We start from the raw sequence: 25,859 nt of genomic DNA on the forward strand, positions 1-25,859 counted from the left end.
TCTACAAGGCATTTTAATTACATAACATGTTTACGGAGCAGTGCTCACAGAGTGGGCTCCCTCTTCACTCCCCCGCCCCCATGTACGCCCATGAACCCCCATATAATAAAATCCCCATGCACTGTGTGTCAGTTGCCGGTGTTGAAAGCAATTTCATGGCCTAAACTATTTGGTAGGTGGCCCAGCTGGTCACCTGAACCAGAGCAACCGGAGGTGGTCGGGCACTTCATGCATGCCGGAGCAGATCCCTTCGAGTAATATTTGTTTTGGAAATTGCCAAAAATGCCCTGGCTGCCTCTGCGAACGGAGCTCCAATTAAAAATATAGCAACAACAAATCGACTACCACTGGGCAGTTGGCCAAGATCCCGAGGAAACGAAAAGTAAGCAGCTTTGCCAGCTGCAGCTGCATCTGCATTTGCATTTGCCTCTGCACAAATTGCCAAGCGTCCGAGTGTTGGTAATAAGCATTAGGCATGACATGGCTCCAACTCGAGCTCCAGCTCCAGCTTCAGCTCCAGTTTCGGGTCCGATTCTGGCCAGCCACTTGCAATCAATTGAGAAATCATGCTGCAAGCCCAAACGATTCTACTGCCAAGCGATTGGCAATGCCAAAGCCAAAAACCCACCCATTAGCCATGGCATTGGCAGTGGCTCTGGCAGTGGCAGTGGCAGTGGCAGTTGCAACTCAACTGGTTGCCACAACGACGACTGCAATTCGAGTGGGGTCAGGCCACCACTTGCGCTGTTCAGCAAATGGGTTTGGTTCTCGGTTCTGGGTTTTCGGTTTTCGTTGCTCGGTTTTATGCATGTTTGAACCCCTTACCCCTTGGTGATTACGAGAATTGCAAAATGATTGCTGCGTTTGTTCACTAAGCCACGATCATCGGAGTATTTATACATAATCGATTCATTGTCTTGTGCGCTCTCTCTTCAGAAATTAAATTACACTCCCGAACTCTGTAGCTGGAAGTTTGCATAATGCCAAAAACGACATTCGCTGTTGGGGTCAGTTTATGTGTAATTTATGATTTTGGACTGCGGCATGGAAGCCTCAGGATGCACAGAAAAAAACAAGACAAATACCACAAATTGTATACAAAATTTAGATCATACACGTTTTTAAGCTTACCTAAAGTTAAAAAAGTTGCTGTGCTTACAAAACCCAAACTTTTAAAGATATCTGTTTATTAAATACAATTTTCCAGTGTCATTGTGGGAGGCGTGGCATTTTTGCATATTTCGCCAGGCGCATGCAGATGAGTCGCACACTCAGAAACAGAGGACGAATCGCAGTTTAATTTCCTGATGCAATGGCCCCGAGTTCAGGAAACAATTGCACAAAATTTATGGCGGGGCTTCTCTGACGACTCCCCGAAAACGTTTTCGCAGTAGAAGTTGGCAATTAAGCAGCAAACAGAGCGACATTCAAACTTTCATCCAGACAGACAGGCAGAAAGACATACAGACGGGCGCTGTAAATAAATTATAATTATTTTGTGCCATTCAAGCGAGTGCCCAAGGGATTCGGCCTTCGACCACAGGAAAATTAGCCAACGACAAAATCGAAATAAGTAGTCGGACCACCCTCGGTTCCCGGTTTATTTTGGATTGAGCTAATAATCAAATTGAATGCAACCCCCGAAGACGAGCCAAGCGGCAACAATTAATTTTATTAATGTTGATTAGAATCAAGGGACGCATAGACAGTGGGACTTAAACGGGGATTCGCAGGTTGCCGTGGCGAAGTATCCGTGCCTTTGAAATCCTAGCGGAAAACTCGCCGGAGCGCATGAAAGATGGAAATATTGAATTCATGCTTCGGTGCTCGCTGCTTCAGCGGAAACATTTGCCATCCGTCCCTTCAGTACAATGCACTGCGAAATAGCCTCTTAAAAATAGTAAAAAACTAAATTAATAGCTTAGATACGAATCAAATAATACGCAATTTGTTCGTGACTGGAAGAAGACAGCTTAAGTAATTAAAAATATAGATATAATTGATGGTATTTTTAATAAGGATTGTGCATTTATTGCCTAGAGCAAACTACACTTAATTGGATAACAAAAAAAATTCTTTAAAATAAGTTTATAGTAAAAAACATAAAAACACTATTAAAATATTTTAAAGTATCACAAATATATATCTTATTGGTAAACAACTTAATATTTCCCTCTGTGTAACTCGACAGTACAAATATTACAGCACTTATCCGAGTCTGATTGTTTGTCCTGGGATCTCGTGAGCTCCTTTTGACCCGTTGCCATGTCAATTGTCTGAAAAAACACTCTCTGATGTTGTGGAACATGGCTGAGCTTGGTTGAGGAACTCAACTAAAATAAAGTTGGAAAAAGCACTGCGAGTGGGTGTGTCTCCCTTATAATATTCCCCTTTCGATGCTCTAAAAACTACTCGTATTGAAGGATCATTTGCATGCAACTGCATCGATTTGTAGAACATTTAATGCCTGGGACTGGTGAATGGCAAAACCATTTGGCAGTCGGTAGCCAGTTAACCCATTTGGCAACTACTTTGCCGTATTTGGCTTTCAATTTCAGCACATTCCGTGTGTCATCCGTACATCTCGGGCATTTGGTGAATGGTCTGTGGAAGCGGTTTTGTGCGTGTGCCACCACCAACAAGTTGCAATCTCTTATGGCCTGCACTTTGAAGTGCATCTATTTGGAAACCATAGCGATGCAGTGTTCCGAGGGAAACTGGAAAAGGGGGGAAAATGCCAGTCAGCCACTTGAGCCGCAGACTTTGCAGGTTCAAAGGGAGCATTGAATGAGGCTGCCCGCGGTTAACCTCCCCCAATTTCCCACAATAACAACCCCGGTGCGGTGCATCAACTTCAGGCGGGATTAAATCCTGGGTTGGATGAGTAATTATCCAATTAAAATTGAAGTTTCGGTCGGGCAGTGGACACTTGCTTGCAACTCAGTGGCCGTCGAGTCTCATAACTTGAGGCACGTGGCAAACGTGTCAGTCAGTCAACTGAGTGAAAAGGGCCAGACAGTCATTTGTGCACTTGAAAAGAAAAACACAATCCCCTCTTATTTGGGTTTTTTCAATAAAAATAAAATTCTCCAATTATTCTGATGAGTCTCCGCTATTTAAAAAATGTTGTTCACTTTAATTTTATGTTTTATTTTAATATATTCTTTTTTACATTTTAAAAGGCATGTATCCTAACAAGTATTCTAAAAAATGCAAATATAAATGATATTTTTAAAATAGAATTGTACACTTAATTTTAAATTGAAGATTTCATTAAGATTTCTGACAAGGATGGATTTAAAAATAAAATGTGAATTTCACAGCTTTATGTATAACTTTTTTCTAACCGTGTGGGTCCGTATCTGCGTTTGACTGCCCATCTATCTGTCTGTCAGTCGTCCTGTCTGCTGTTTGTATAGACATTCGCCGTCATTTTGCGATGGCCGCCAACTGCCACAGAAGCTGAGAAATAAATGCGTGTGCAGACATCGACGTAAAGGACAAGCGAGCATCACCGTGCTCATGGCAACCCGACCACACACACTCTCACGTACACTTACGCACATCAGGCTGCCAGACAATATCCCTTTTTTTATGCCTGAACGCAGCAAATAATGAAATTATGACAAGCGGCAGCAGGCGGGAGACTCTGAAATAAGATGGGCACTTCTTGGGATGACGAAAACGAGATAAAAGCTGACAACTGGCGAATGTGAAATATGATTGAGCAGGGCCACGCCCCGTTTCAGCCTGTTCCTACGAACACTTAACTTTAACTAGGCAACTTGAAGTGTTTCAGCCTTGGGTAAACATATGTATGTGCGAGATCCAGACGGAACAGAAGCCCTGCCTCTGCCATTGGGCCCCCAGAATCAGTCAATAATGCTGACATCAAATTGAAGCCAAGCTGATGGCAACTGTCAGGCAAATGTGTTTCAATTTCGTTAAACTTCGGATGGGCGTAAGGATGGCACAGAGTTAAGGGTTACATGTGGGTTTTTTGGCGATATGTGGGTGCTTCATGGGTCAAAAGGCCCAAGGATTGCGGATTGAGGGTTCGTGGGTTGCAGGGGCAACCGGCAGTCGGCGGCCAGCGGTAATCCATTCCGTTTCATTACACAAATGCGGCTTAAGGGGTAAAATATATATTATAAATACCTTCAACAATATAAAAGCCCCATAAAATACGAGGCATATTAAAATGCAAATAAACCAAGGGAGCAACTCACACATGCATCGCGAAAAAGTAAACAAAATTGGTCAGCAGCTCAAAATTTACATACCTATTATTTTAAAGTTACATTATTAAAGTTGCTTGTTGAACTACTTTTTGAAAAAATTCAAATTACTCAAATAACCCTACACTTAGTTATTCAATGAATAATTTTAACGTTTTTAAAATTTTTAAGGTAACAATTTCTAATTAATTTTAAGAGACTATAATTTTCAAAGTTGTTATTTAAAGTTATTCAAATCAAATTAAGCAAAGTAATTAACAGCTTTTAAAATAGTTCAGGCAATAAAGAACAATTTAAAACACTACTTGTTTAAGTTATTGTTCCTTGTGTATTGAAGTTTAAAGAGTTCGCCACAGCCAGTTTTGTGTGGAAAATCTCACTGCCAGAGTTCTTTGTTAAACTGATATAATTAACCGTGCCATGGCGAACTTAAACCGGATTGAAAGCCTGAAAACTGATCGTAAAGAATACACTGGTTACAACCAGCTCGCCTCATTACGGCTGCATACTTTTCGCGCCCAGTGTTGCAGGCTTATTTCTTATATTCCGCAGCCAAGAGCCGGTAATTTGGCGCACAGGAGCGTTTCCCTTTCGGGCCACACGGCCAGCATTTCCCCCCGGATTTCCCTGCCTGAAAATTCAAATGGAAAATTCTGCACATTTTGCGCTGTAAATTGGAATTGCCAGCGGCTAAAGCCGAGGGCCGTAAGCCGAGGCAGGTGAAAAGTGAAAGGCTCAAATGCCGTTGCCACTTTGCCTGGCGAATTTGAGCATTGAGCGCTTTTTTGCTAGTTTAGAAGAGCTCTCCATGTGTCCCTGAATTTGAATGTGTGTGTTTGGGGGTATCCTGTCTTTCTTTCAGTGTGTGTGTGTGTGTGACGTTGCTCGGAGCTTAGTGTAATTAAAGCTAAATAGCCTGCATAATGAGAAAGTAATTAGCAATGTTGATGCTGCTCCTTATTTCCTCTTACGCCCCGCTCTTAAACATGATCTATATGAGTTTGTAAATAAAATGAAAACGGTTCCAAAAAATGTATACTTCCTGCATAATTTATCACTTTTCTTTTTTGGGAAAACCACAAAAACTTTTAGAAGTTTAATATCACTTTAAAATTTGTGCTAATCAAACCGTGAAAAATAATTCTAAAATATACGAAGACACGTTTTTCCTGATTAATTAGACTCAGGTTTCTTTTTATCAGTTTTTTGGTTTGTTTATTACTTTGCTTTACATTTACTATTTATTCTATTTCATTTTAATCTATTTGATTTTATTACAGAAAATTCTGCATAATTAATTCTTTGAACTGTGTCGTAATCCTAATTATTCTATTATTTTCAGCTTTCTGTTAGATTTTTCACCATAAGCCATGCTTCAATTGTTTCGTAATTTCTATTAAAACAAAATCAAATCAAAAAAGCTCAGTTTTATTTTATTTTTTTATTGGGGGCAATTAAAATATTGTGATTTACGTCGAGTTCATGGTAATTAATTTAAATCGCCAGTTATTTTCTTTATGGATTGACCATTGTTTTTAATGATTTTCCGGCGGTAAGCTTTTATTGTTTTCTCAACTCGCCATAATTTTAAGCTTAAAGGGAAATGCTCTTTCAGCCAGAAACGTTTTATCTTCGAAATTATCTTTCGCTGTGCTATTTGCAATGGAAATGAATTGGATTTTAATTTGAAACCGCAGTGAGGAGAGAGCAAAAATCGAAAAGAAATTACAATACTGTGTTTGCATGTCTGTCACCTGAAACACGCACACAGAAACACCTCTCTCACACACACATATATACTTTATATGTAAATGTACATGAACACCTCACCTGTGTAAACTAAAATAAAACCCGCCGACATCACCGAATACGAAAAGCGACAGAAAAAACGGAAACAGAGAAACAGGAACCAAACTCAAACAGCAGAGTAAGTTCTTTTCTCATTAAGCCCTGTGTTTACACATAGACACCCGCCCACTCACACACACATACACACAAGGACACGCCCCCATACCCATACATTAATACACATCCTACACTCTTGTATACATATTTGCTGAATTTTCACACCAGCACTGAGCGAGCCTAATGAGTCCAAAATCCGTTGCCCGCAACCTTTGTTGCCACGCCCCTGTTTGGGATACGATATGCCTTGCCCGCCCATTTTTTCACAGCCTTTATCTGCCCCATTTTCCGCCCACTTCTTGCATCTCTTTCTCGCCAGTTGACAAGCGAGGCCTTGCCGTAATTTGTTGAAAAGCTGCGTGGTAAAAATAGCAACATGTTCACACTGGACAGTTTGGTACAACAAAACAAACACCAATACAACAACGACAGGATAAACAACAACAAATACAAATAACAACAACAACATCCGAAAATAAGGGGCAAGTTTTAATTAATCATGACGAGCTAAACAAAAGTCGGTTCTGTTACACATTAAAACAAAAATTATAAGTTTTGAAAAATAAAATATGCAATATATTTTTCATACAGTATAAAAATGCATTTTTTCTTTTTATAATATATATGTTATTATAAGATTTAAGCTAATCCTTTTGCAATCAAAATCTATTAAAAATCGTTTTTTAAAGGTTTATTTCCTACAGTTAAATTTTTAGTTTAATATTTAAAAAAGGTAATATTTTTTGAATAGCTTTTTGTATTTTATTATTGTTATAGCTAACCTATCCATAGTTTTATATATATAATGGTAATTAATAAATTATAAGAAAAGATATATAAGAAATACATTTTAGCACATTTAAAAAATTAGTAACATAAAAATTACATTATTAAAGGTGATTAATAAAGGTGAAAATGTCTTCGATATTTGTTTTCTGTGTAGATAAAGGGCAAATGCTCGGCTGGCAGTGAACAAAAATGTCAATGGCAAACGTCTAGATAAATATGTCAGCAACAAAGCTGGCAGCCAATCCAGCCGCCTCCATCTCTGGCTGAGAATCCCACTCCACCCACTTGGTGAGTGGCTGACAAATATTTGCCCGAGCGATAATCAAATTTACATTGTGCTCAAGTAGAAAACGAAGAAGCGGCGGTGCGACTGAGAATGGGAGTGGGCCACTTAGAGGCGGCGCTTCGAGGGGGTGGTGCTGGCTCCAGTGGGTGGTAATTGCGAGTCAAATGACACCGAAGGCCATTGGCAGCCGCCGAAGGAGCAACAGCTGGAGTAAAGTGCGGGCTGCAGCTGTCGGGGAATCAGAAACTGGATCTTGAACAGGTACAAGCGCATTAAGCCAAAGGCGCTGGCGTGTGTCCGCCGCCGGAAAATACAAGGAAAATTACTTAACTCCCGGTCGTCATTAAAGAGCACGGCCCGCTGGCTATTCCGCGATTCGCGGCACTCTTCACATGCTGCAAGTGTTGCTGCCGCCGCAGGACATTAAAAATGTTTCCGCACCACGGTTCACGTGTCACCCTGCTTTTGAGGATGTCCTTAAAGTAAATGCTAATGGATGCCCGCATACTTCTGTATTTGTATTTTAAAATGCGGGTTAACTAGCGACGCATAGCTACTTGAAAGGGATTTCATTTTTCTGTCCACTTATTTTTAAATCTATTGTATAAGGGTAACGATATTTTTATAATTATATGCTATTAGCACTTCAAGCTTCATAAAGAACAACTATAAATTTATTTTTATAACAATTTCTTATATCAATCAAAATACATACTTTCATTTTTAACTGTGAAAACAAACGGGCAATTCAACACTTTTCTCTCAACAACTAAAACTAAAAGACACACATTCATGCTTAGCCAATTGCCACGCCCACGGCAACCGCCCATCGGCACTGGACGAAGTGAACAACAAATTGCACGACTCTGGGGAATTCATCCTTGCCGAAATATTTGCGGCAGGCAAATGCCGCGAACCCGTCTTGTCTCATAAATTAAAGCGGCTAACTGGCAGCTCAGCTTGGCCTTACTATATCTTGTCGATTGGCTCTGTTCCTGCGCGTTAACCGATTCTCCCGCTGAGCAGCCAAAACACACCCAACAAATTTCGCTTAAATTAAACGCAAACGACAAGTTGAACTGTAAACAAATGCGACAATTTATCTTACTTTCATTTAATTGTCAGCGGCAAAATGCTTGCCAAAGCAAAAACCAAAGAAAACAGCCAAAGTGGAGCAGTCATGATTATACAATACACAATACACCCATATAAATGTATATAAATATATAAATTTATATGTATGTATAAATGAGTATTGTGTGTGTAGGATAATCAACGTGAAATTAGCGCTGACAAATTGCCAAAATGCCAAAAGGAAAATTTTCGCTCAGGATCAGAGCAGTTAGTCTGGCTTTCCACTTTTCACGATATCTCGGAAAAGCGAAAATTTAAAAATTTCCTACAGCCCATACACACAGTCGCACGGAGAGAAAATAATGGAAAACGTATTTATCTTGCCACGAATGAAAATAATGAAAACAATGCAAACACTGGCTGCGGAACGGGTTGTCTGGCCAGCAAAAATATTTTCATAGATATTTTTGCGCTATTTAAATGCCGCATACTTCATCCATCTCTTCCCCCCGCTTGGTTTTTCATCAGTGCTGCAACTTTTGACAAAAACAAAGCTATATTTAAAAGAAAAAAATCTATTTATTATATTATTAGTCAACTGACTAAAAGGTAACTCACTAACCTTTTCTTAACCACATTTGTATTACAAATGTTGAATCATATTTATATTGTAAGTATTTATTTTTAAAATTTAAATCAGTGATAAGAGTTTAATTGGCAAAATAATATACTAACATTTAAAGCTATTTTATACGCTAATTTATACATGTATAAGTTGCAATTTAATTTGAGAAATTGAATTTAATACATTCTAGTTAGCTGTTGGCAGCATTCTTATTTGTATTCCTCCCATTTCCATCTGGCGCCACATTTCGCTTCTTTTTGTTGCCCAAAAAAGTATGCTACGCTTTGTGGGTTCTACGCAGCGTGCAATATGATAAATAGAGTGTGCGGCGGCTGTTGTTGCTGGTCTTTGGTGGTGGTGGTAGTGAGAGTGATGGTGTTGCTGGTGGTGCAGCCTGTTCATCACGAAGTGGGTCAGTTGTTTACTGACACAGTGACTCTTAAGTGCACCCACACACTCGCTGCGAAAGTATGCAGCTGATGTTGCGTTGTGTTTGATACACTCGAGCGTCGACAGGCGCACTCAACGCGGCAGCAGCAACATCTGCAGCAGCAGCAACAACAGCTACACCAACATCAGCTAGCTGACACAGTTGACGTCTACAGATGTAATGCCCCATTGCAGGCAGCTAACCACTCAGTCAACCTCGGCCACGCCCATTCCGCCACCCACTTGTTGTAATTTTTTATATTTTGTTTCGTCACAGTGTTTAGCAAAAGCACTGGTCTTTGTATGTGTGCGTTTGCGTGAGACTGACGGAAATGCAAAAGTGTCTCATTGTGTTGCCCTCGGGTTTTTTGGCCTGGCAGCAACATTTTTGCTAAGTACTTGGAAACATTTAAATTCTGGAATTGCTGAGGGTAAATAGAAAGGAGTGGAGATGCACGATTCGGGCCGCACCACTTTCGCTTGCTGCACTTGCGAGAATTGAATTTTGTGGCAAATTGTAGCAAACAAACATCGAAGAGTAAGAAGAACGAAATCTCTGGCTTGATTTCTCCCGCATTTTCTGCTCTTGGACTGATTTTTTTTTCCACACGGAAAGAAATGTAAAGAAAAGTAAAAGATAAGTTGGGTAAAAGCTATATAGTAGCTTCTTCTTACAAATGTTTTAAAAGTTAGATTCCCCCGTATTTTATGGTATGATAACTATCATAAGCATTAATACGGTTAATTTTATATAGCTGTTTGGTAACACTTTTTAAGTGTGATTAAATTAAATTTAGTTATGATCAGTGTTTTATTTACAATAACAACAAATATTCATTAATTATTAAAATGACTACTACTATTGAAAATGATCACAAGTGCGGTCTTCCTATCATACTTTTTTAAGTGTGTTACTTATGAAAATTACAAATAAGGAGCGAAAATAATAATATTTAATAATATTTAGTATTGACCTAATATGTCTGTAGTGGCCAATATTTTGTTTTCCATTTTGTCGCTGTGCACCTGCCATTGTAACAATTTTTACAGGTCAAGTGTGTGGTGCATGCCACTACAATGGGCCCTTGCAACCACCCAACCATTCGTCGCATTGTGGCTGCTGTTTTTGCTCCATTCGAAGGGGTCAAAGGGGACATGGAACTGCGCACCTGAGGCCGGGTTGGAAGCGTGCTCTAAGTGAAACCGCCAACACAAATAGCACGCTCTTGCTGCGCAAATAGACGGGACAACAGGAGGATGTTTCTCGTTTTAGCAGAGCAAACAAATGTCAAGCATTGCGTATACGCAACGTGAGCCGCTGTCTAGCTTTTCAGCCGCCAGGCAATAGCAACTGTTGTTATTGTCGCTGATTGTAGATGCGCAGCAAGGGGGCGTGGCTGTTAAGCTCTCGGCTAAATTTACTAATGCATTTTGCGCGTGTTTATTATTTTAATTACAGAGCATGCAAAACTTAAATGCCTTCAGATGCAAATGGCTCTTGTCTGCCACTCATCTGGAGTTTGTTTGCCTGAGCGTGCTGTGGCGGCTGCCAGAAAGATGAGGCAATGGCAATAGTTGCTGCTGCACAGCAGCAACATCATCGCGACGTTAACAGTAACTATTAAGCGCTTGGTTTGCTCATTAAAATGCGCCATGATTATTTGTTCATAAGGTCAGCTGGCGAAGTGTTAGTGCTGAGAGCTGGCTACAGTTCATCATTTAATGACTGTGAGCTCGCGTGATGGTTGTGCATAAACGAAAAAGAAATTGCCCCATTAATGACACCACTTTTGTATTGATTTCGCCTTTGCTTTGGCCCCCAAACGATGATGTGCACATTTTGTGGCTTTGCTAATGAAGTGGTTTGCCCTGGTAAAAATAATCCCCACAAGTGGGTCGCAATGACAATGCCTTTTTTCGGCGTTCTATTTCCTCTGTGTCTATAAATAAGGCGACAGTATTGGACTAATCTAGATATCCATTTGTTTTAATTAGTCTAATTTTGTGTCCAGCTTTAGCTCTTGGCTAATGACACTGAATGCTCATATGTGCTGCTGCTGCCACTGCTGCTTCTGCTTCGGCTTCTGCTTCTGCTGGCATTTTCAAAGACATTCCCCTGGTTTTGGCCAAATTGGTTTTCGAAATTGGTCGGCCACAGGCAAAGGCCACAAGTTCTCGGGCCAATGCCAAACTCGCCTGCAACTCGGGACACACCAGACTGTGGCATTCAAAGTTCTCCATCTCGGACCACAGAGCACTTAACATTTCTCCCAGACAAGCCTTAAATAATTGTCCATCTGCCGACTAATTCGAGGCACTTTGAAGTTGAACGCAGCCTGTTTGCTCATACGAATCTAGTTTGCTGTCAATGGTGACAACTTAAAGCTGCAGTTCCATCATGCTGAGTGCTCAACTGTGGAAAGAGAAAATTCTGGAATACAGGGTGTACCATTCGTTGTTCACGTAAAATTAAAAATAATAAGAGAGCCCTTTACAAATTTTGCACTTATTCTTAGCGTGTTTATCCAAAGAAAAATGAATTAAAAGCAAATATTTTTCAGCATGTCCTAATTTCTACGTATAACTGGGATAGATGGTCACACTATGGCGAATGTATGATTAGGCGAACAAATTTGTGTGACCAGCTCTTCAAGCTCTTCTTGAGCGTCATTTTTTCTTCATGTGCTTTTAAGTAGATATTGGCCAAACAATTCCAGAGGCTGCTTAACATTTCTGAGCACACACTGACCTAGATTTGAGCGTGGATGGGGTGTCGTTAAGTGTGTATCGACTGCTACTTTAGCCGCTTGTGAAGCACATGTAGAACTGCTTAGCTGGCTTATCGGTTCTCATAATAATTGCAGCTGCAAATTGTCTTTATTTATTGTTCGGCAGATGCACATGAACGATGTTCATGAACTGGTGTGTCATCTGTACTATATGTGCGTGTTTGCATCCTGGGCGTTATTTTAATGATGACAATTGTTTGCACTGCCCAACACAAACACACGCACACTGGGGAGTGGTCGGCAGGATATGCTCGAATGTCCGGTGTGCATGTAAATTTCAATTAGATGCAAACACGAGCCGGGCGACTAATAAACTCTGCTCATTACATTTGCTAATAAATTGTCAGTGGCAGCTGCCGCAGCCGGCAGTCTTTAATCTGGCCCTGAACACTGGACCAGGTCAGCAGTTTATTGCTCCCAATCAGTCGATGACAGCCAGCGTCTGGGCGTAAATCAATTAGCAGGCAATGAATCGAACGCGAGACAAAAGGACGATGGAAGGGAGCCTTTCACACATCAGCAGCATTGGGTAGCGACAATTTGCCAAAATACTCAGAAGCCATGGATGTCGAGTGTCAATACCCCCCCATCCATGGGTGTCCGTCATAAATAAAAAACCAATTAATTTATCATCTTCTCGAAGCGTCAGAGCAGAGATGAGGAAAAGCGCGAGTGCGTGGGTGACCCAGATGGGTGAAATGCGAGGAGGTCTATTTACGAGCTCTGCAAGCGAGAAAAGTCAGAGGAAAAATCAATAACGTGAAAAGAGTAAGTTAAGAGGCTGACAGGCACAGTTTTTTAAAGATTGAATAAGTCTAACAGTTTGTTTTGTATTTCTTTTATAGACAAACTATTATTTAGGTAATATAATTATACAATCTTTCTTAAAGGCCTTGAGACAATTTAAATTAATCAATCTAAAATAAACTTTAAATTAAATGAAATCTATTTTTGATTTGTATTACGTATTTAAAAAATAAATTTATATTTATCCTCGCTTAGCAAAAAAAAGTAGTAATTGACTACTATGAAAATTTAAATTGGAATATAATTTCAGTTTCCTTCATGGCTTAAATATTTACCTAAAGGATGAATGCAGCAATTAATTATATTGGTTTTAAACTATTTTAAATTGTTTTACTTTTTCCAGCTTCAAATTCCATTAAACCATTAATGCAGACACTAGACACTGTATTTATATGATTCAATTTTTTCTGAACAATGTTTGAAGCAAGTCAGACGCCTTTCTTATTCCATTCCGAGAATTCAGAGAGTCGGGCGTTAACCTGTCTGCAGGACATGGCGTTAAACGAACCTCTGCTAATGGCAACCACGCACGCAGCAGTGACAACAAATACCAAACACAGCCAACACCAAATACAACTTATGGGCTTCTAAGCGGGATAATCGTGTTACCCATACGCCGTGTTGTGCCAACGCAAACGCATTATAAATGATCAGCGGCAAGTTGCGTTGTGCGTGCGATTTGCCCCCTCTTTTTTGTTACCCCCACTTCCGTATCCGTTTTTGGTTTTGTTTTCGGCGTTGCTGTTTGCCTTTTGCATATTTTTCACCTTAACTCAATACTGTTTGTTTGTCGGTCGGTTGTGAAAGGCGCAACATAAGCCGCCAAATGACTTTGCGGCATTAGGAAAAGTTGGCGAGGAGTGTTGAGTTGGCCTGCAAGTCAGGTTCCAAAACACGCACATCCGCTGCGAGTGCACACGTATGTCCTACCTATCTACCTATGTAAAAACACACGAAGAAAAAAATATATTGCTCACGACATTTAATTATAAAAGAAATCATTAAAAATGAAGACTTTTTATACACATTTATTGAGCCATTTATACTCTAACTACTGCTATTTAGAATGGGCTAAAATTTAAAGTAAAAGTACTTAATAATCGTATTAATTTCTCCTAAATATAAAATCGAACTTTTTAAATAACTCTTTTGAGGTGTACTAAAGTGCTACTGCCACCTCCACTTTTACCTTCCCACTGTTTGGTCGCTGGTGCCTGGCAACCGCTTAAATTTAAATTTAGTTGCTCGCATTTATCGTTGCCGCATATGGCTGCTTAATGCCTTTTTGATAGTAATACCTGGCATAAGCACTTTTATATATTTATTTTTTATCACCTAGTTCCTTGCCTCCCCTGATGAACTATCAACCGAAATTATTAAATGCCTGGTGGACTCCAGAGTTTTCCGGTTTTCCTGTTTTCCCTGCCGAAAAACAATATTAAGCGCTGCCAGCCAGGGACCACGTGCTGTTTGTTTAGGTGTTTTGCTCGGGTGTACGGTTTCTTTTCCGGAATTTCGTTTGCTTTGGGTTTTGCATAGGACCTTTGTTTATTTTTGTGACGAAGTTTGTTTGTTTGTGCGGAAGTATGTGGTTTTATTTTGTTGCTGCCAACACACATTAAAAGTTGTTAGTCGGCAAATTGCTTGTGATTCATTGTTGTTGCATGGCTATCATAACGATAGCAACCTGTAATCACATGCTAAATATTATACTGTTTGTATTTTTACGGCTAATTACTCATATTTGGACTGTTTTTGGTCGGGGCAACGTGTCGTATGCGTGTTATGGCCACTTGACAGCGCCAGCATAATAATAAAAGCTATTTTCGCATTGCCAACAGACGAGGCCTCTAAGCAGCCGCACAGTTTGTTGTATAATAATTGGGTTATAAAAACAATGAGCGGCAATAATGTGCAAAATAATTTTAAATGCACTCGCCGGAGTGAAGAGGAAAATGCGGGAAAGCACCAGCACACACACGCCCGCCTGGGGGAAGCTTTCTTTTAGGGTTAATTAGCTCAATTTTCCCCTGCTTTTATGACCCCAAAATACAAGTGTTTGGCGTGTGGCCATGGCCAGGTCCCAGTTTTCCGCTTTTCCAGCTTCCTATTGCTCTCCGTTCGGCTTTTGCTTCAGCTACAGCACCAGCATCAGCTACAGCCTTGAGGTCTCCAGCTCCCAGTCGACTTCATTTTGTGGTAGCCAATTTTCTTTTAACTGTTGTTTGGGTTTTCCTTTCTGCCGTTGCTGCCTGCCAACTGTTTCACCCGTTCTGACCTCAATTTGTTCTGTTCACAGCATGCCCACGGGCGTAGTCTGGACATTTAATTGTTTGCTTTTTTAGTGCACCAAAGCCGGCCATGGAAAATAATAGAAATTACGCCAAAGCACCCATAAACGCCCCAATGAGCTGCAGTTTTCCGCCCACTTCTAATCTGGCCGCCGTTCGATATTCGTCTGTAAACTTTGCCGCCGCATCGAGTACTGAAAAAATTTTAAGTGTCCAACTTTGTCCATCACCAACAGAAAACTAAGAACACATAGAGAAATATCTTTCAAACAATTTATGGGTTTTTCCATATCAAATTTTTTCTTATGTGCAGGCTTGTTAAAATCGAATAAAATGTTTTATGATGAACAACAAAGTTTATATATTAAAAAAATCAGTAATTAAGTCCATGCATTTTTTTCGAACTATATATAAAAAATCTTAACCGTTATATAACTAAACAATTACCCAAAGATTCAGAGGACAATGCTGAACTAATTTTGATAAATGTATATCCTTAGCATTTGCCACCGAGTAGAACTGCAAAACGAAATACAAATTGAACAAAAGAATATGGAAATATAAAAATAAAGTGTCTGTAATTTAAATATTAAGCTACTTTCGCATGCAGCCAAATTTGATGCGGCTCGTTGAATGTCTCTCGCTTTTTGTTGGTTTCATTCATTTATGAAAATTGTTTTCATTAATGCCATTGAAATTGTATTATTTGCGTCCAAGTGAATACATTTGCATACGGCTGGGCAAATAATTCTCTTCTTTTCTTCCACGCATTTCATATTTTTCCTTTTCGCTCTTTGTTTGCCCCGGAATATCACAAAAAAAACAAGCCACTGACAGCGGTGATGTCGCAGTTTCTGACAGCTTCCATTACCTGTCCACTCGAGCATTCAGAGTCCTTTTCTGGTCGGGAGTGTGTGTGTGTGTGCCCGAGGAGGGTCCTCCATAGTCACTCCAATAAGCACGTCGTCGTCTGCCATGGAGCAGCGCCATTGAATGGGCGAATTGTGTATTCAAAACTGCAATTCAGGAAATTACATTTCGAGGCGGTTCTTCAATGGCACGCCCAGCAGGTGACAGCCAGCTTAAAATCACTGCTGCTCCAATTAATTGGAGGTATTTGCTTTATATTTAAGCACCAGCTTAGTAGTGGATTAAGCCTGAGCCCGAGTTTGTGGCACACAGGCGAGATAACTAACCACTTGTGTGTTAAAGGGTAGCTTTCTCAACTCGTTGACTAACAAAGTAATCATAGCCACAGCAGTTTAAATCAAAATTATAGTAATCACAAATATGAATTGGTAAGTAAGTTGATAGTACAATTTGAGGAGCCATTTTGATAATTTGAAAGAAATTTGTGGTTTTTAAGTATAATAAAAAAAATCATGTGATATCTAATGTTATTATTATTATTGAAAACCTTTAAACTACCTGCCAATTCAATTAATTTCTCACGTATTTTTCCGTGTGCAGATCTCAACTCTATGCATTGCGATTCGATCGAAATTTAATTCTCGAGTGGCGGCACTCAAGTTTGACTACTGATTGCATCGTTTTGCTCTATAACTTTCAATAACCATCGCCATGTGCGGTTGGCTTGGTCACTGCTTCATTAGGCAGTGGTAAATTTACTGCCGTGCCACGCGTCGTATGCGCAACGTGTGGGAGTGTGCAAGTGTGACAGCAATTAATTTGTGAATTTAGCAAATGAGCATACAAATTGTATGCAAATTGGTAAATGTTTTTGCACAGCCCGTCCGAATGGGCTGACAGGTGACAAAGTCCTGAAGCGGACTCTCGAAAAACAAAAAGCGAAGCCACCCAGGTAATTGCTTGATTTGCATAATTTATTGTCGCACCCACACAGTGCAATTGCATTCCATTTCAATTTGAGGTGTTGCCCGACGACAACTGACAGGCCTTCCTGGCCCCAAAGTCCCCAAAAATAGTTTTGTTTCGAAAATGGTGCTTAATTAGGCAAAACTAACGATCATTATGCATAAACAGTAATTAAATTGCAGTGACCGAACCGATTTCGAACCGAAATCATTTGGGTCAGCTGAGGCAGTCCAGGCAGATGAACACGAGCTGCAGCCAAGTTGGCTTAATGGTCTGGCATTCGGCTGACACGCCCACTCAGCAAGGCCGCGGGGGCGGTGGCCATTTATCAAAATGAAATGCGGAGGGCGATAAAAAATAAACCAGCATGAAATACAAAACGAGGCGAGGCGAAAAGTGAAAAAGTTTGCAGTCCAAAAATGTTTGCGTCTGTCGACGCGCTGTCGTTTTTTGTGATTTTGGCTTGTTTATTCGCCAGCAGAGAAGAAGCCAAGTCAACTGATTGGCCACTACACGGAAAGGAAACGAATCGAATTCAGGTACTCTAGGTTCCTCTCTAACGATTACTATATAAGTACGTCTATTTGTCTTTACAAGTTTCCTTTCAGTTGCATAATATTAAATGCAAGCTTTTGATAACTTTACTCTTCCAACTTTTAAAATTAAAATATAAATTAAAACATAAGACAAATTAAAAGATAAATTATCGTTTTATTATAGAAAGTTCCGTTTATGTTGATTTCGAAACCTCCACATTATCATACTTTTCATAGGAACCCACTTTGTATACATTTTTTCTCAGTGCACCATCCTTCTCGGCTGTCAGCCTGAATGACATTGAAGTAAACAAATGCTGCAGCTCCCTGCTAACAGCATTAAACAGGACAAAGCCAAGCCGAATGGCTTTGTAGCCATTTTCCCGTGGCAATTCACTCAGGCGACGGGGTGTTAAACTATTTTGTTGCATTCGGTTTGATTGCAGCTGCAGCTCGATAATGAAAGGACCACAAAAAAGCTGAAAATTCATTTGCCTTGACTTTTTAGTTGACTACCCCGGGTAGTCAATGTCAATATGGAGCGGAGCGGAGAAAATTCCGCACTTTAAGAGTCCGGGAGTCTGGTCTCGGACAAGTTCCAGCGGTCAGTGCCACGAAACTTGCGACTCTGCAAATGAATTGCGGCAACTTGTGGCCAAGACAAATGCTGACAGTTCACTCAGCCAGCTGGCGGACTTGTCATTAATTTTTTTGGAACTCTCCAGCTTAGAACATAGCTACGCGAGAAATTTTTGCAATTTTCCGTTTGCTTTTCACTTCCACTACCACACAAACACACACACACACTACTCACACCCACACTTTGTCAGGCAACTAATTACATTTTTCATCAATCAAATTGCAGCGTCAAAATGCAAATTTCATTTCACCGCCCTCGCCCCACTGCTTATGTTTAATATTAATTAATATAAAATGCTCGGGCTAAGCCAAAAATGGTTGCAGCCATTTTCATTACGGCCATAACAATGAAAATTGCCGGCTTGTAATTGCAAAAATTGCAGAGGGCAGAACAGAGAGCCTCCAACCCCTCCCCCCCACCGCTTTTCCCCCGATGTAATTTTCGAGTTTTCCGGCCAGACGTCGTGGCTTATTTTCACCCACTTTTCGCCGCGTTTTCGGTCACGTTTTGTTTGCAAATGCCACTCGAAATTTTCCATTTAAATGGCAAATAGAAGCCGGAGAAAGCAGTGCCAGGAATTTTGGCGGAAATAAAACCAGCTAAAAGCAGGCCGGGAATCTTGCCGTTGCAACTGCAGCAGCAACATCGGTGGTTTTGATAGCCCCATTGGCGGCACAGAATGACTTCATAAACAGATTTTCATTTCCCCTCCCAACTTATCTCTCTATCTCTATAAAAATACAATTTCCTGTGCTTTATGTGGAACAATCCAGACTGACATTGCAATATAGCGCAGTCGTTTCCTCACCGACCGTCTGGAAAAGTCTAAAGGTCCTTTGCCGTTGTTTGTGCCGCATTTTATGCCAATAGTTTTTTGTTCTTCGCTTTTCGGTTGGCCTATTGCCACACAAACAAATTGTTGCCGACCCTTTAATTGCTGTGGGTGGGCCAACAGCCCAGAATGTTTTATCAATAACTCAAGATGCATAGTGCGTGCTGAAATGCAAGATACAATCGAATGGGAAATGAAATTGCATGGCTCCAGGCTGTCGAAAGATGACAAAAGACCGGAATAAAGCAAGAGGAAATAAGGTTAAGCGGCACAGTGCGTACTCCTTGTACAGACAAGTTTTACTTTTAAAGGCACTGAACGATTTGTAGAGAATGGCAGATAGATTAAGTTGTTTGTTAGTATTTAATGTTTTTCGGAAGTTTGGAAACCAATTAAAAAAAAAAAACAATTTGTAAGCGTTGCGCCTCTTGCCAATATGCACTGTATCTTACACCAAGGCTTAATATAAGAAAGACAGAAGGGCAAAACGATGTTGCGCCTGTTGTCACTTTGATAAGGGCACTTAGCCAAATCTTTTGTGAGGAGAAAGCCTCCATTGATGTCATCGTTAGGCGAAAGTCAAAGTCGAAAGGGAAAGTCTGAGTAAGGGGCCTGTGTCGAGCTCTTCATTAAAACGCATGCCAGGGAAAACCTTTCCTATCCATTCCATTCATTCCCGGCGCGTGTTCAGTTTTCGCATTAATTTGGTCAATTTATGTGCGTGTGCGATAAAAGGAAAAATGGACAGGCTTTGGATGGAGTTTCTCCTTTAAGCGCCAGCACCACTGAGAGAAATGTCATTGGGATAAGTCACCAAGTTGGTTTTCATACAAGGGTTCCGAGTATATCAATGTGAATATGGTGCTTTAAATATTTTAAATAACATTTTTATTTTTTTATGAAAATTTAAATAAAAAGTTTAAGCAAACATGGCCGTGTATTTTGTTCTCTGCACAATCATTCAGCATCTATTTGGGCCGAGCGTTCGTTGCATAACAAATACATAGTTGGAGTGTGTGTTGCATGTGTTCGTGTGAGGCACCTCTAAATTGCCATTACTCATACGCCGCGTGTGACGCCGGCAATTAAAGCCAATAGAATGCACAAGTGCCGCTGCACTCGTCTATAATAACGCAACTACTGAGCTGTTAAGAAGGGGAAAAAGCTATTGCCAAATCACTAAATTCGGCTGTTAAATGCTTCAAATTCCATAACATTTATTGGATGGCAAATGGTTTTCGAATAAGAAAAAACATTTTGGCCATTTTAAACGTTTTAAAAGAGCTCACTGCCAAAGTGCTGCGGGAAATCAATTATAAACTGGTAATTGAGGTACCTGCACAAGTTTGTGCTGCTCGCAAATTGAATCATGTTTCTATGCAGCTGTGGCTGGGAGGAGGTGTTCGCCTCGATTGGCTGGCAAATTGCACGTGCCACGCCCAGGGCGACCAAAACGCCCACCTCCTCGAAGAAGCCCGGTGGTGGGCAGTGCATTTGTGTGGTCAAGTTGTCGTTTGTTTGTTTGCCTACATGGAAAACTTTGGGTTTTGTTAAGTTTATGCAAATGTCCTTTCGGCAATTAGCAATAAATGTTTGCACTGGCCACTCTATGAGCTGCTGTGTGTTTGAGTGTGTCAGCCAGTGTGTTTGCCAGTGTGTGCTGTGGCCATTTGTGGCCCATTTGAGATACAAATCATGCGGTCAACGCTTACTGCGGGCCACCAGGTGCTTTGACTTGGCCAAAACGCCCACCAGGAAAACAGAGAAAGGAGAAAGAAGAAAGAGGAAAGCGGAGGGGAGCTCATTGCGGTAAAAGTGCAAACTGTATTATATTTCGGTCTGCAATACGCCACAGGCTTATTTGCATGACCCCCAACAATAATGCACTCTGGAAAATTCTAATTAAAAATAAAATGCAATGAAATAACCAACAATACAATTTTGAAACAATTATTGATTTATTAAAGGTACTGTTTTACATAAATACATACAACTTACACAAACAAAATATTACTTATAGCTTAAGTGAATTTTATAGACAAAATATAAACACATTTCCTGAATTATGAATATTAATGGTCATAAATAACCTATAGACAGTTATTTATATAGGTAAAGTCTTTAGTTATATTTTTTAATATTCGTTTAATGATCAAGATTAATAATCTCATATTCTAAGTTTATAGTTGAAGTTTCTTTCCATGAAAGCTTTATGTAAATTACAGATTTTCTTGACCAACTAAGTAATTTAAAGCGCTTTTGGTTGATATCAATTGATTGTGGTTACCGAAAGCGGTTGACCGATTTTAGTCAAATCGACGACACCGCGATAAACACTCTCAGGTCACACCTAGTCGGCAATTTAACAGCCAGCCAATTCACTCCATATCTAAGCCGTTTCGGTAAGCTCCTCCTAATGCATTAATTGGAAGTCAAGCTGGCACAGCTTTGTGGCCTGCATTTAGATTGATTTTCATGCATAAGCAGGGGCCACCACTCCCTCCTCGAAGCAACAGCAACCCCTTTTGGGCTGACCCAGTTTGTCAAGTTTTCACTTGTCTGGAATGCGCCAAGTGGCCTGGCCACCAGGACAATACTTGCTCTTGGTCCTGGTCGGCATGTCTGTTAGGTTTCCGCCCCTTTTCCGCTTTTCCGCTTTCCCCGCTCTCGATCCATTTGAATCTGGGCCTGGCACTCGGCATTTCTGATGCCCGGGAAAAGTTTTTCCAACGAAACAAAAACAAAACGCCTTTTGGGCTCCCTGTCGACATCAATTTGCATCTGTGTACATTAGGGTGAGTCTCTGATATTTGCGTAATTTTATGTGATGCAGTTCGGAAATCATAAGGTGGTCAAATGGATTTTATTAAAAACAGATACATTTTTGTCGTTTTCTTTCCTGTCACTCAATCAACATTTAAACTTTTTGTCAATTTTGATAGGTTAAAAAATATATTTATAAAATCAAGCAGTTTGATTCTCGCTTTAAAAATTCGAATATTGCCTGAAATATGGAAATAATAAGCTAGAAATGGCAAAAATATTCAAAATAAATTAATTCAATATTCACATTAAATTAAAGCTGTTAAATCGAACACCCTAGTGCACATGCACTTCTCCATACAGTACGTTTATTTTGCCCACTTATTTGTGTGTTTGTGTTCCGCTCGATAAATTGTTTCGCAAGTTTTCAGCAGAGGCAATAGCTTGGGGCAAAAGACTGGGAGCTGCTTAAATACTAGCACCACATCCCGCCCCTAGGCTGGGACTTTTAATAATGGCACAATATCCTCGTTCGCCGATTGATTGATGGATGATAAGAAACATGAATCAGCGGGTAAGGCCAGATATTTTCCTGGAGCCCCGGCCCCAAACCATCTGACGGCATAATAATACGCGTTTATCTCTGCTTGGTTACCAATCTCTAACAATTTGATTTATGCATTTCCATTTGTGCGTGGGCCCCGAGACATGCGAGAAGTTTACCCCGGAAAAAGGCCAGCGCACACACATGCCCCTAATGGCAACAACATCAGAAAGTCTGATTAGATTTCCCTGGCAATTACGTGAGCAAGTTGCTCCTTTGAAAGGCACACTACTCCGTTTCGCCCATTCATATGCTTATGCTGCTTTAATTAGTCAAATTTCGTTGGCAACGCGACTGGGTCGCCCATGTGAACAATATCGGGCCGATTTAGATGTATCGCTGGTAAATAGGCACAATGATTGAGCTTGTTAGGCCATTGTCGTGCATGTGAATAAATGTTTTATAAATCATATCCGATTGAGATTTCCCTACGACGACAGCGGCCGGAAAAGCCACACAGAAGAAAATTTATATATCTCATTAGAAGCTATATTTATGACATGTGACATGGATACAAAACCAATTTGCTTGATTTAAATTTCAATGCTATCGATTTTGTTTTTAGAAGCTTTTAAACTTGTTTGTGCCATAATTAAACCCAAATGGTATTTGTGCTCGAATTTTAAAATGATAAACATTTTTTCTTAGTGCTCTTACTCTGAACTTACACTGGTAGATAATCCCTGTTTGCAGTTGCCTGGCAACCTATTTGGGCAAAATCCTTTTGTCCTTTCCTCTTAGCCAAACAACAAAGTTCATTCGGATTTGACTTAGTAGAAATTCAATATTAAAATCGGATATAAATTGTACGCACAGCAACGAACATCCTTCTCATCCTGGAAATAACAAGTGGTTGACATGCTTCGCACACACATATACAGCTACACAGATACATACAGATAACCACCCACTCGCCTTGTCACATGTGCATTTGTTTAAGTATGTGTAATCCTGTTTATTCAAATGTATTGCATTTATTTCCGCTGTTGTTTTGTTTCTGTTTTGTTAGCAGTTTTCGAAATGCTTTTAAAATATTCATGGGTATCAAATGTTTGATACAAACAAATACATATATATATTAAGGGGGATTTAAGTCGACTAACTGTCTATATGGTTTTGTGTGAGTGAACACACGTGCTCGTAACCCTTAAAAACCATGGTCTCTGCTTTAATATTTATATGATATATTTCTACATATCCATGGGCAATTAATCACAACATTCATGGGCTCGCTGGCCCGGTTATATCCACGGAATTTGATTGATCGAGGGAGCTGTCGTGTAATTAGCACACACACGCTGACCTTCTGACGGCTCGCTGGTAATTGCGTAATGAAAATTAATAGATTTATGACCCGCCAAAGCTCAAAAGAGCGCTTTAAAAACGCCTGTCAGCCAGAGAGTACTCTGCATCTGCATCTGTATTTGTATCTGTCTCTGCATCTGTATCTGAAGGATTCCCTTTGACAGGCGACGGCCGTAAAAGCGGACAACAAAAGCAACATTCTCCGCCGCCGGGGAACCCTTCGTCGGGATGCTTTTATTGCCCGAAAAGTGTATGACAAATGCGTGCCACCGATGCCACATGCCATGCCATCCTCCTCATTCTCGACGCTCGTAAAAACTGCGACGCCTCCATTGTTAATCTCCACTCACGGCATTGCTTCTGTTTGGCTTTTGTTTTATTGTCGCACTTATTTTTATTTGCACATCGGGCGATGATGCCATGCAGCCAGCTCTCAGCTTGATTAAATTATAAAAATTGTATTATGATGAAAGTCTGCGCCCAAAGGCGATTTCGATTTCGTGTTCGTTTTCGATATATCCTTTATGCAGTTAAAGCCGCTGGGAAATTTAAAAACATAAAGTTGCATTAATTTAAAGAAGTAAGTAAAATGGCTGCCAGAACAAAGAAATATGTATCTTACAAAATATTAATTCTTTTTCTATAGGTTACACTATAAAAAATATTTTAAATGAAGTTACGTAATGCTTTGTATTCTTTTGAAACCGAAAACTGTTAATTCTTACAAAACATCAATATAAGATTAGTAGTTACTTGAAAATATTTTTATTTAACGGGACCTCCATTGTCCCTAGAGCCTTTATAGGGTTAAAATGGACGCAGTGAAGAGCCAAGCACTTGGCAAAGTTTCAAAAATTGTATATCTATCTATCCATCGAGTGCGGCTTGTAAAAAGAGCCGACAGCAAAAAGGGAAGCTGGCCCGGTATTTGGGTCAGACTGCAGCTGGTGCATCTTGGCCTTCGCACGCACAGTCCTAGATGGAATTTAATTTAAAACTTTCCTTCCCATCTAGTGCCCAAAAATAAATGTGCCATGACCAGGCCATGTGTTGCTCGGGTCCTCCGCCTTGTTTTTACTTACAATAGTATAAAATTGTTTTGCAACTTGCATAATTACTCACTGGGCTACAATGGCAAACAATAATGAATGACTGTAGCAGAAATTAAAATGTCTTTACAGGCAATGGGATGCCGGTCAAGGAGCTCTCCGTTGGCCCAGTCCTTGCTGCCGGCAGCAATTGATTAAAATTCTCAGCAATGAACTGCAAATAGAACGGATTCCTTGGATATCCTGGCATTTTGCAGCTCCCTGCGGCTGTGGTGGATGGAAAAAATTGCAACTTCTCTTTGTTGGCTTCAGCTTCCTGCCAAAGGTGTTTTGAAGTCGTGCTGGATTCGTCTCGGCAACCGCATTTCAATCTGCCGGAGTGCTTCCTTTGCCTTGGCGCACTTTGTAATTACTTCGATTAATTAATTTAAAGTCGGATCAAAGTTTTCGCCACACAAAGGAGTCAAAGGAAACCGCCGCTTCTCGAAAATCAGCGACTAGTGCTAAACGCTTTAAGAGCCTAATAAACTTGGCGATGAGCTTAATAAGCCAAACAGAACCCCCGCAAAATTCTATGTTGCCGGTCAACCGGAAGCGGAAATTGTCCCCAGCAAAAGGAAGTGTTTTTTTTTTCTATTTATTATTTGCTATTGCTGCAGCAGATCGAAAGCTTAACTTGCTGTCCGGCCAGAAATTGGATTTATCTGCTTCGTTAGTAAATTGGTTGTGATAGGCGCGACATCACGAACTGCTCTTGGCCAAGCCAGCTCTAGCCGTCTGCAAAAACCAAGCCAACCGGCCACTTGCCAACCGGCTGCAATGGCAATGGCTCTACACAGTGTTCCAAAACTAGGGAAAGCGACTGGCATTTGACGCAAATTTATTCTAGATTTACGATTGCACAGAGAAAAAAAGCCACAAATAGGCAACTGAAGGCATTAAAAAAATAGAAAATAAATACTGTTTAAAACCATCAATATATAGACTTATTTTTCATCCAAAAATATATATACGTATATGTTGTTCGAACTTGTTAAAAATTAAAGTATTTGCGCAAAATA

General features: G+C 40.2%; 1 protein-coding gene across 3 annotated transcripts in view; it reads right to left on the bottom strand.

Moving 5' to 3' along the window:
* The window catches only part of LOC108148638 (tyrosine-protein phosphatase 99A), a 114,351-nt gene that overhangs the window by 75,650 nt on the left and 12,842 nt on the right, over nt 1-25,859 (bottom strand). The gene's annotated exons all lie outside the window — the stretch shown is intronic.

This window comes from Drosophila elegans, unplaced genomic scaffold, assembly GCF_018152505.1.
Source record: "Drosophila elegans isolate 14027-0461.03 unplaced genomic scaffold, ASM1815250v1 contig_476, whole genome shotgun sequence".
NCBI classification, from domain to species: Eukaryota; Metazoa; Arthropoda; class Insecta; order Diptera; family Drosophilidae; genus Drosophila; species Drosophila elegans.